The sequence below is a fragment of the Tiliqua scincoides genome, chromosome 2, assembly GCF_035046505.1.
Source record: "Tiliqua scincoides isolate rTilSci1 chromosome 2, rTilSci1.hap2, whole genome shotgun sequence".
NCBI classification, from domain to species: Eukaryota; Metazoa; Chordata; class Lepidosauria; order Squamata; family Scincidae; genus Tiliqua; species Tiliqua scincoides.
This window is the reverse complement of record NC_089822.1, coordinates 241895578-241907233: the sequence shown is the minus strand read 5'-3', so window position 1 is coordinate 241907233 and position 11656 is coordinate 241895578. Positions and strand designations below refer to the sequence as shown.

The window sequence follows — 11656 nt, the reverse complement described above, 5'->3', positions numbered from 1 at the left end:
TCCACCTGTATGTTGATTTTTTTTCCCTATTACTTATATTCAAAGTGTCTAATGATCTGGTTAAATAACCTATCCTGAAACACAGACATTTCACAATGTAAACATGAGCAAGACTGTACTTAGAAAACAGATGCAGAAATCCATCAATAAGTCATTTAAAAGATTCAGTAAAGCAATGATCAAAACCCAAGAGCATGCTGAAAGAGATAGGCTCTAATTCCTTGACTAAACACCGAATAAGAAGGAACCTGATAGATCTCCCCAGGCTGGGCATTCCATAATTTTCATTCCACTACAGAAAAGACTCTGTGTCCTATTCCAATCCATTGTGTCTCTAATTGAAACTAGAACCTCTTAAGACTTGGGTAGGGTCCTATGGGAGAAGCCAGTTCGTAAGGTATCCTAGACCTATGTGACTACCAAGTGCATATTCCTTAGGACAGAACATGGCTGTCCATACAATGCAAATGACATTTCCTAATAATCAAGAGACATGACATATGTAGTACCGTAGCTCAGAGGCAGTCCTGGCTTTCCTGTGCCGGGGCCACCTCTGCTTTGGCTGCTCCCCTGCTCCAGACCTGGAAATAATCACTTCCACATGGCTGCCTCCTTCATTTCCCTTTTGAAAGAAAAGGTACAATGAAGGAGACAGCCAAGGCTCTGCCGGGGAAGAGGGGCAGCCCTCAGAGCAGTTGGCACACCTCCTCCAATTTCCAAGGAGATGCGCGCTACTTCTCCAGCTCTGACAGAGGCTTTTGTGCCACTTCTCAGTGACGCGAAAGGCTTCATCAGAGCACTTTGGGGCTGCTGGAAGCGGCACCAAGGAGGAGAGTGCTGCCTGCCTCATAGAAGCAGTGCTCACCTGGGCTTCCAGTGGCCCCAAAGTACTCCAATGGAGCCGAAGAAGCGGTACGTGTCTCCCCTGTCCTGGGCGCCGCTTCCAGGAGCCCCAAAGTGCTCCAATGGAGCCGAAGTAGCGGTACGTGTCTCCAAAATTGGAAGAAGGGCAATGCTGAGACCAGCAGGGAACCGTGCAGAGTGACTGTGCTCCTGCAGTCACTCTCAGTGCAGTTTCCGGCAATGTGTGAGGCCACACCCTCTCCTCCCCTTTAACTAAAGGGGAGGGAGTGACCCTCAGGGTGGTGTGAAGCCGCGCTGACAGTGGCTGTTGTCCTGCACCTGGGGCTTTTGCCCCTCTTGCCCCCTCTAGGTACGCCACTGCTGTTGCTCAACATATGAACTGCATGTCCAGGGAGACCCACTGACAGCCATGTGGCCTATGGAGAGGAAAATAAACAATATTTTTACTGAGCATCTGACTTGACAAAGGGGGAACAGCACAATAAAGTTAAGGGTTCAGACCCCAGTAATTTGAGCACTGAAACATGGAGGAAACAAGAAGCAGTTTGACTGTTTTTGTATCTAAAAACCAAAAACCTCTGGCTTCCAAGTGGGGAAACATCTTCCTGCCCTAGATAACTCTTGAGAGCAATTCCTACATTGGCAGGTAACAACAATAAGAGAAATCTACCTGCACAAAACAGATTGTACTGCCCAGAAAAAACAGTGTTGTGGGATGGCTGCTGTCATCTTGTCTCCTCTCAGAGGCTGAACGGAGCGGTAAAGGCCTGTGTTCCTACAGCTTGAACTAATTTAGCCCTCTGAGTAAAGCCCTGCCACTTGTCAAAACTACCTTCTGCGGCCTATTTACTTTTCTGTAACACATCTAGTACAGTCTGCTGGATATTGATGTTGTTAACCAGACAAATAATTAAGTGATCGAGTTCTAGGATTTGGAGCTACCAGTTAAATACACAGTGGCATCATGAAACCACAGGACCTGACCCCTTGTAATAGTCTCATAAAACACATCTTTATAGCCAGGCAACTAAACTGACTGTTAGGTAAGAACAGGCCATGCTGGTGTCACAGGATGGCATGTGTTCCTTATCAATTCCTGCTGGCATATTTCCCCATTCCTATTTCTTTTTCTGTTTAAACATCCCAAATGTGTAATAAGTAGAATTTTTTCAATACTGGCTTCAAAATATATTAACCAAGCACTGGACAGAAATTCTTCTTGGGGCATATTTTTTCAAATAATATCAAAATGCCTGCCAATAACATAAACTGGGGGGGGGGGGAATTGAAGGAGATTCAATTGACTTTAGAGTTGGATTAGATGGTGGATTAGGTGGTATTGGCCGTTGAGAGCAGGAGTAAAGTTAGGGACCAGAGAAGTTATGCAGTTGCCATGGGTCCATTCTATAGAGGGCCCAACTGACTGATCCCTCACTTGCAGTCCTAGCCCATGTGCCACCTGGGGCCAGAACTGCAAAATGCCCACCTCAGGAGACTGCTGTTCCCCTCAGCAGTTGCACCAGAGCCTCACACAGCATCTTCTGGCCTCCAAAAACCTTCTAAGGCCTCTGGAGGGCCTTTAAGCATTACTTCCGGTTTTCATCTGGCCTTTCAGAGGGCCAGAGGATACCGCATGAGACCTCCCCAGCCCTTGGAAGGGCTCTGGAGGGTGGGTGCCAATGGTGGCAGTGCAGCAGCAGGGGGGAGAATGGGCAGTGGTGCCATCCCCACAAGCCTCACAGGCATGGCACCCAAGGCAGTTGCCCCCGACCTCTCCTCCGGAACACCACTTTGATCCCTAAACCTCCAAAGGCAGTGATAATACCTGACGTTACAATAGGGATCACAACGGGGGGCTAGTGCAGAGCTTCGCCCCAAGGGCTCAGCAGTTTGCCACTCACTGCTGTCAGGGATATGTTTTTGCCCTGCCTCAGTGGTGCCATGACTTTTCTGTTTTACCAGCTAACATCCATATACATATACATATATAAAAAAACTAGGGGAATGCTTGTCATTATGACATACGTACCCCGCCCCCTCAGAACAATCAGATAAAAGCATCATCAAATACTGCATCCTGTTTCCAGCCAGATAAGCAATGGTCTTTTCCCAGTGTTTGTTGCCTAAGAACTGGTATGAAGATGCATATAGATTCTGTACTCCAGCCTACTGATACCTGCAATAACCAAGTTCTATATAGATTCATGGAATGTGCTGCAACAACATGGGTGAGCAGCAAGAGCCCCTGCCCTCTACAACAGAGGACCAGTCCTTTTGCCTGAAGGTCTGGGTACCCCATTCACAGCAATGGGGAAAGGCACATCTGCATATTGTTACCATTACCCTGGGTTCTGTTGTGTATGGTTGGCAACCTTCAGTCTCGAAAGACTATGGTATAAGCCTACAGCACCCGGTATTCCAAGGTGGTCTCCCATCCAAGTACTAACCAGGCCTGACCCTGCTTAGCTGACGAGATCAGGCATGTGCAGGGTAACAGTTGCTGCATATGTGTGTAATTTATCTTATATAGCATATGTACAATGTGTACAATCTGTCTCTTAAACAAGCACACAGTGATGTATTGTGCCCATTCTGCGGGTAGGAAATCAAAGCGAACTCAAGGAAACCCAGTATATTCATTGACTCAGATGTGGTTTCAAATCACGGTTCTTCAGCATAATACTGTATCCACATTTTGGATCCCTTTGGATATATCCATTGCCCTTTTCTTTACAACCAGCTTGCCCAGGGGGCAACCTGAACTCCTCATTCTGCCATGTGCTGCATACTTTAAAAAAAGGGTGTTTCATTAAGAGACAAAGTGTAGGGCAAGCCCAGGGAACACTTAAGAGAGGAGTCTAATGTGAAAGTTACCTTTATGGTTAGAAAATAAATCTGAACACTAAAATAGGAAAAGGAGAAATTCAAAAGGTGTATTATTTCCCACTACTACTACTACTACTACTACTACTACTACTACTACTACTACTACTACTACAGGTCATGCCTCGTTATCCACTGGGATTCCATTTCAGAATCCCCAATGGATAAAAAAAGGGGACACCAAATCAGTGGAAAAATAGCTTTAAAGACCCACTTCCAGGTTTCTTGCTCCTCCATTGCTCCTAATGGAATGACTTCATTCCATTAGATTCCATTATTCATTCCATCTAGAGGCTGAATACAGTATAGTGTCTATACTGATGCATTCTGGGGCAAGATTACAGGGACAAGAAACCCAGAAGTGGCTCTTTAAAGCTACCTTTAAGCCCAAGAAGCTTGCAACTGGTGCAGTTTAAGTACAAGGCATTTAAATGTGGGCCCAGTATAAGTGGTGAGTGAAATCAGTGCATACCAAATCTGTGGATATTGAGGCACCACTTGTACTGTGTGTGCATGTCTTGTTTTTTTTAAAGGCAGGCTGCAGACATGAACAGAACACACACCAGAAAGATCTACCCAGGAAATGTATATATAGGTGGCACCTCCTAGACCAGAACAATTTTATCCCATCCCTGCCAGTGCTAATCAATATATACAGCACAAATGCTTTAGGATGGTGAACAAGCCCAGGGGTGAACTCTGGTGCAAAACAGCTTCCCTTCTCAACAAGAGATTTTTGCTTCTTTGTGTAGACCCAGAGAAGGAAGCTAAGCCCTTGAAACTTCAGGTCGAGCCCTACGACATGGCAATCCTCACCCATGGGGAACTCGAATGACTGGAGTGGAATGGGCTATGCAACATCACAGAGTGATAACAATAACAACAACTGAGTGATCACCAGGTCACTGGCGTAAAAAGGGAGATGGATGACATATCAGCTTGCCTTGCTGAATTATTCAACTTATGTCCTTTATGGAGACAGATGGAGGCAGCAAAGGCAGCATGTTGGAGAAAGGATGCAGTCCTGGTCATGTAAGTCATTGGCAAGGGGCTGATTGTACCATTTCAGAAATCCCTTAAATGGCACTTTAATTGACAGCTCAAGCTCTGAGTACTTGACACTTGCTCAGTGGATTCCCTTTAGAGAAAGGAAAACGACAGCTGGGCCAAATGTTCCCCGCGCAGCTATTGAATCAGCAAAAAGTGGCATGAACCACAGGAAAATAAGTTTTTTAAAGGAAAAAAAATAGTGATGACCTACTTTCCGCACCCCTGAGGAAAAAGAGACAATGCTGCCACACTTGAACACATTTGCTTACTGTTCACAAACTGCTTTGAAAACTTTTTGTTGAAAAGCGGTATATAAATACTGTTGTTAATAATAATAATAATAATAATAATAATAATACTGGAAAGAAGAAATGGAGTAACGAACTCTTAAACTAAAATCCAAAATTCATGAAGCATGAGGTCTAAATCTTCCGAACCATGACACAACAAGATATGTGGTTCCTGGAATACCACTATAGGAGGATTTGGCATTTCCCAAGAAAGCACTTTTCTTTGCTTCCAAATACCTGGAGTGACTATACTCTTGCCTCTGTTATCTCTACATACAGAAATACTGTCTTCTGGTGTCAGACAACAAAGCCAATATTAGGACTCTAGCAGCCCAATCCTATCTACCTGCTTCTGGTACTCTTGTGCCAAAAAGGTGCATACTGCATCCTATGATGGGTGGATGACCCCAGGGCAAATAGGAGGTACGTATATACTTTTTTTACTTACCTCCACACATGTCCTGGGGCAGCCAATGAGTATCCTTGGACATACACCTTGGACATACACCACCAGATGCAAGGGAGGGCACCAGGATGCAGGTCTCCTGTTATCTGGTGTGCTCCCTGGGACATTTGGTGGGCTGCTGTGAGATACAGGAAGCTGGACTAGATGGGCCTATGGCCTGATCCAGTGGGGCTGTTCTTATGTTCTTATTTTGTGGTGTACATCTGAGGCAGGAAAAGAGGTGAGGAGGTTTATGAAGTGGGGATAAGATCCGATGTGTGCCATTGCTGGTGGATCCATCCCCTCCATGGGAATGTCTCGTTCCTCCCACTGCCCGCCCCCACCACAAATTCACCAGTGTCAGTGGGCGGTGGCCTCTCCACCGTCCTTCACTGGTGGCCTCTTTGCACTTGCCAGCAAAATGTCACTTCTGCTGGCAATCTTACACTTCCACTGACAAACAGAATTGGGCCGTAGATCTTTAGATCACATGATCTAGCTTAGTTCACAGATTCGTTAGATTAGTTCTCCATGTGCCCAGCACAGTGTGGAAGAACATGGGTATGGGGGCTACCTATGGCACTGCACCAAAGTACCTGCCAATCCTGCTGCCTTTCATCCCTGCATTCAACAGCATACCTGCAAAGGAGTACTGATGTATCTATCGCTGTATGTCCACAGGCATTCCATGTGTGAAATGCCAAATGTGAAAAGTACCTTTTTCATTAGTAGAAATTGATATACTGCGTCCTAGTCAAAGATTCTCGAGGTACCTAACCACATTTTACAACACAATAAAATGACAATTAAAAGAGAATAAATCTATAAATAATAAAAATCTTGGTCTGCTACAATAATATTAGATTCCATTGTGAGAATTAAAATTCCTGTTACTGAAAAACAGAGAGAATGGCTTCCTGATCAAATGAAAAGGGTTTGAACTGCCAAAGAACAGGGGACACAACTGCAAAAGCTTGGCTCTGTTTGCCACTCAACACACCTCAGAAAGTGGAGGCACTCTGAACAGGACCGCCAAAGAAGTTTCTAATGATTGGCCGGCTCACATTGGAACAGAACCCTGCACCTCCATCATTTAAAGACACCAGAAAAGTAAACCTCAAAAAGAGCACTCTCAAAGTCAGATTCCCTCAATGGACTAACACATTGGAGCATTGCAGTATGTTCTCCAGTGCCCGCTTGCCAATATCAGGCAGGAAATGGTTGGCAACCTTCAGTCTCGAAAGACTATGGTATAAGCCTACAGCACCCAGTATTCCCAGGTGGTCTCCCATCCAAGTACTAACCAGGCCTGATGCTGCTTAGCTTCTGAGATCAGATGAGATCGGGCATGTGCAGGGTAACAGTTGCTGTTGGCAGGAAATGACAGGAAGCTGATGGAGTGCTAAGTTTCAGAGGTCTATCCCACTTAAGGCTCTCCACTCTTCTGGAAGAAGCAGAGTTTGTGAGCAGTGATCAGACTCAAGATGGATATGGCATCAGTTGAGCTCCACATCTGATATTCCAGTTTTGCTGGATTTAAGAGGAGTATCTTAACTCATTATGACTGGATGTGCTGACCTCAGTCATATCCTTGTGCCCCGTAGGTTCACAGTCATGGTCAGGGAAGGGCACCCCACAACCAGATTCCTTATCTCTGTACATACACAGACTCCAGAACAGAAACAAAATGATATGCACAGAAATTCAAATGCATCCCTCCAAATTGGCAGCAGTTTATTGTTTTATTGTTCCACAGTCTGCGATCTTGGATGCATTTTATTTTTATTTGCATTTAAATTATTTTTAATTACGATACATGTTATGCTATTATTTTGAAAACTCAACATTTCAGTAAACATTGTGTACATGTTTAGAAAAAGATACAATAAATCTAGCTTTCCTGTGCACCTGCCCGTAACATTTGAGCATGGTTAGGAGCAGGGATTAATTTCTGAATTCAAAGAGCTAGGCCCCGAGCTTGCATGGAAGATGTGGCCTCTGACAGTCCCGTCTTCCAATTCCTATATTCCATGGGATGGGGTAGGTTTACTTAATTGTAGAGAGTAAGATTTATACACATGTTTAATGACACTCTTCTTTAGTATAATTTCATATATTCCAGATTTAAGCCATGACACTGAAAACAGGTTCTAAAGCTGAAGGAAATGTGGAGATGTTCCTATTTCACGAAATAATGGTTGGCAACCTTCAGTCTGGAAAGACTATGGTATAAGCCTACAGCACCCGGTATTCCCAGGCGGTCTCCCATCCAAGTACTAACCAGGCCTGACCCTGCTTAGCTTCCAGGATCAGACAAGATCAGGAATGTGCAGGGTAACAGTTCCTGGTGCAGAATTAACACACCTTGTTTCAATATTCGGTTTCTACATTTATTTCTAACCCATTTATAACCTTCCAAGCACGCAAGACTCCTTTTCCCCTGCAAGGGACTCAAATGGGATAATAAATGAAGATCAAAGGTTAACATTAATCAAAGTGTCAGCTTAGTTGAATTGTGTATTTATTATTTTTCCCATACTGAGAAGTTGCATTGCAGCTTATTGAATAGGGTTGTATATATTTTTTTCTCTTTCTCTGAATCACTATTTTTAATAAACCATTTTAAACCTTGGCCACTAGTGAGTGTTTCTATCCTGTAATTTATAAAAGGCACAGCGCTGGGGTTGGAACCTGCCTGCAAAGCTGCTTTCCCATGACTCAGACATCTTTGAGCCGAAGGGGCGGGGAAGAGAGGGAGAGAGAGAGAGAGTTTAGTGGTGAAGCAATAGCTGTTGTGATGAAGGAAGGATGATGCTCAGAAGTCCTATTCTTCCTAGAGAGCCAGGAAATGCAAAAGATAAAGAGTGCATGAAAAATACATGATATGAGCTATTCAGGTGTTGCCAACTTTGGCAGGTCTGGAAAAAAGGGACTTGGCCACAATCATTCGTCTTCTGATCATTTCCAGACTTGATCACTGAAGAGTGCTTTACCCAGGGCTGCCTTTGAATATTGTTTGGAAACTTCATTTGATTCAAAATATAGTACTTTGGCTGCTAACTGGCATGGGCTAGAGAAAGCATATCCTGCCAGTGTTTACAGAGCTATGCTGGCCGCCAATTTGTTTCTGTGTGCAATTCAAAGTGCTGGCTTTGGTATTTAAAGCCTGAGCGGCTTTTTAAAGGCTTTAACGAATGCATCAGCATTGCAAACCCCCAGAGCTTTTCATTTCACAAATCTGGACTTTCAAACTGCCAATGCCATGTATTCTGCACTGTGTGCAATGAATGTGACTGAAACTGTATCTTGCTCTCCCACAACTTGGGCAGCTGCAAATACACTGCAAGTTGAGCCACGAGCTATGAATGAGTGACTACAGGAAATAAATGCATAAGGTATGGCAACGATTCCCAAGTCCACACTTCTAATGTACGATGCTGCTTAAGGGGGCTCATCGCCACCTTTAAGAACATAAGAAAAGCCCTGCTGGATCAGGCCCAGGGCCCATCTAGTCCGGCTTCCTGTATCTCACAGCAGCCCACCAGATGCCTCAGGGAGCACACATGCACCTGGCATTCTGTTTACCTTCACACACCCCAACAAAGATACCAGGCTACAATTGAGTTTAACTTGGGCCACTTTATTAAACACAAGTGACCAATTTTTAATGCATGAAACCTACTAAACACACCTTGCCTCCTTTGGAGGTAGCCTGGACTTTGTGCCAGTACTGACTGTGGGATCAATCCTCCATGCCAGCCTGGTGCCTGCTAAGGATATCATTATGTAGGAAGTGATGTCTAAGCAGATGATGGTCAGAAATAAGAACTTTGTTCTCAGATAGAAACAAATTAGCTGCAAATGACAGAAGAGAAAATGTGCAAATCTAGATATTTCCTTCTCTTATAATTTTTTATTTATTTAAAACAAAGCAAAACAAACAAACAAACACACAAAGATAACATTTCCAAGATATTGGTGAGTCCAGTTGTCACGTAGGCTGCCCTTTAGGCAATTCCGCTTCTACCACAACATTACTTCACAGCTCAGCAGCTGAAGGGAAATCTGAGAAGTGATGTTTCGGCAGATGCAATGCTGCAGAAAGGGCAGCTCTGGGAGAGCCCAATCATCACAGGGTCAGATAAAGAGCTTCTGGGGGGCACATCCAGCCCGCAGGCTTTATGTTTGACACCTCTGCTCTATCCCATCGCGTTTCTCTCCATGACACTTCTTCTGTTCCATTCTGCCCTTCCATTTCAAATTCAGAGAGTGCAAGCGGAAGGGGTGGGAGCCAGAGAGACAGGAGGCTGTTCCATGGTGCTGCTCCTCTCAGCACCATGTCTCTGTGCGTGTGTGGCTTCAGAATGATGTTACGTCATCACACAGAGCCATTCCGACACCAGTCAGACTGAGGGTCAAATCCTGTCCAACTTTCCAGCTCTGATAAGCCTTGAGAATGAGGTGCGCACTGCATCCTGCAGTGGGGGAAGTCTCAGAGGTCTCCTCAAGGTAAGGGAACATTTGTTACCTTACCTCGGGGCTGTATTGCAGCTGCAGAGGCACTGGAAAGTTGGATAGGATCGGGCCCTTAGTGATGCTTTCTGCCCTCAAACCTAGGGGGAAAAACAGCTGCTAGTCATCAATGAGGGCACCATTAGTGCAATGGTAAATTTCACTCTTCCCAAATCACCAAACGATCAACCCAAATTCACCACCTATGGACAGGGTAGCAAAATCAGGGGAGGTATTTTGATTGACTCATTAACAGGCTCAGGAAAATAACTCTTGAACTCTAAGAATCTTCTTATAAGACGCAGAAGGAAGAAACAAAGGCTCGAAAGAGGATTGTCTTTTGAACCGGGATTATTTCCTCCTTCACCGGATTATATTGCTCTCTTTGTGACTAAAGGGAGAGTTTGAGCTGGACAAGATTAATTTTTTCACGGATCAAGCGCCTAAAGAATTTCTTCTCTCTCTTTAATCTTGCCTTGCTAGATTTCATTCAGAGCAGAAGGTAGTGTTTGGCGTGTTTAGTACATGAGAGAAATGAACACTTTTTCCATCAGTGTTGTAAAAGACACAGAAAGTGCTCAATTGCCATAAATGAACTTTGAACTTTTTCATACTTGCTTTCGAGGATTTTTAGAATCAGAACTTTAACACTGCGGTACTGGTTAGTGCCTGACTTTGCAAAAACATGCATCAGATTCTCCAGTTGTTAATTACAGCCTTTGTTTTAATCATGTCTTCAGGCAAGGCTCTGGTAGAAGGCTGCAGCCAGTATCATAGATCTTTAGTGTGCAATTGTGGCTATGAGTTTGATATGTGGTACTGCTTTATGAAGTGTACCCTGTCTTGAGCATTCTTGCTAACATTCAGCTCTGCTCTAAAAAGATTCACAAAACTATGCTCTGCCCATCTCAACCTAGCTAACCCCACACTGAACTGGAATGTCAAGTGTTGGAGAGATCATACATGTGCTCAAATCATTCTTAACTATAATTCTCCACACTTAGTTGCTGACTTTACCATTTTGTGATTTTGCTGAGACTGACGTGGGTTTTGCTATGGATTTTTATTATTATAACATGGCTGCTGTTTTTTGTCTTTATTTAGTACATTGGGGTCTACTGATGTGCTGTTTTATTGTCATTGCTGTTATTCACACATTTCCAGGGCTGTCCTTACGATGAAGTGGCCTGAAATTCTCGTGTTGAGCAGTGATGGGGGAGACAGCAAATTCAAGACCACTCTGTGTCAGTCTACCATGCCCTCCGGTCTGCCACTGACAAAGTTGCTCCCGTTGGCACTCTTCCCGCTCACTCATTGATGTTTAAAATAAACAGGAAGAGCGGAGCATGGTGGGAGCACTCCATCACATAAAGCCCTCTCCAGAGAGGGAGAAAAGCATAGGAGAAGGAGCTCAGCATGTAATGCTCCCCTCATTCTGTGATCACAGAGCTGTGATCACAGATTTCCTGCAGTCATTGTAAATGGGTCTTTAGACAGTCACTGCAGCTATACGACTGAGCCCATAACAATTTCTTCCATATGAGCCCTTCCTCTGTACCTTTGATTAATAAAGCTGCTCGATTAACAGAGTGTGACTAACACTTTCAAACCT

At 44.3% G+C, this 11656-nt stretch overlaps 1 pseudogene; it reads right to left on the bottom strand.

The window, feature by feature from the left end:
• Positions 1–6787: 6787 nt before the first annotated feature.
• LOC136642335 (5S ribosomal RNA) lies at positions 6788–6907 on the bottom strand (annotated as a pseudogene).
• Between the last annotated feature and the right edge of the window lie 4749 nt (positions 6908–11656).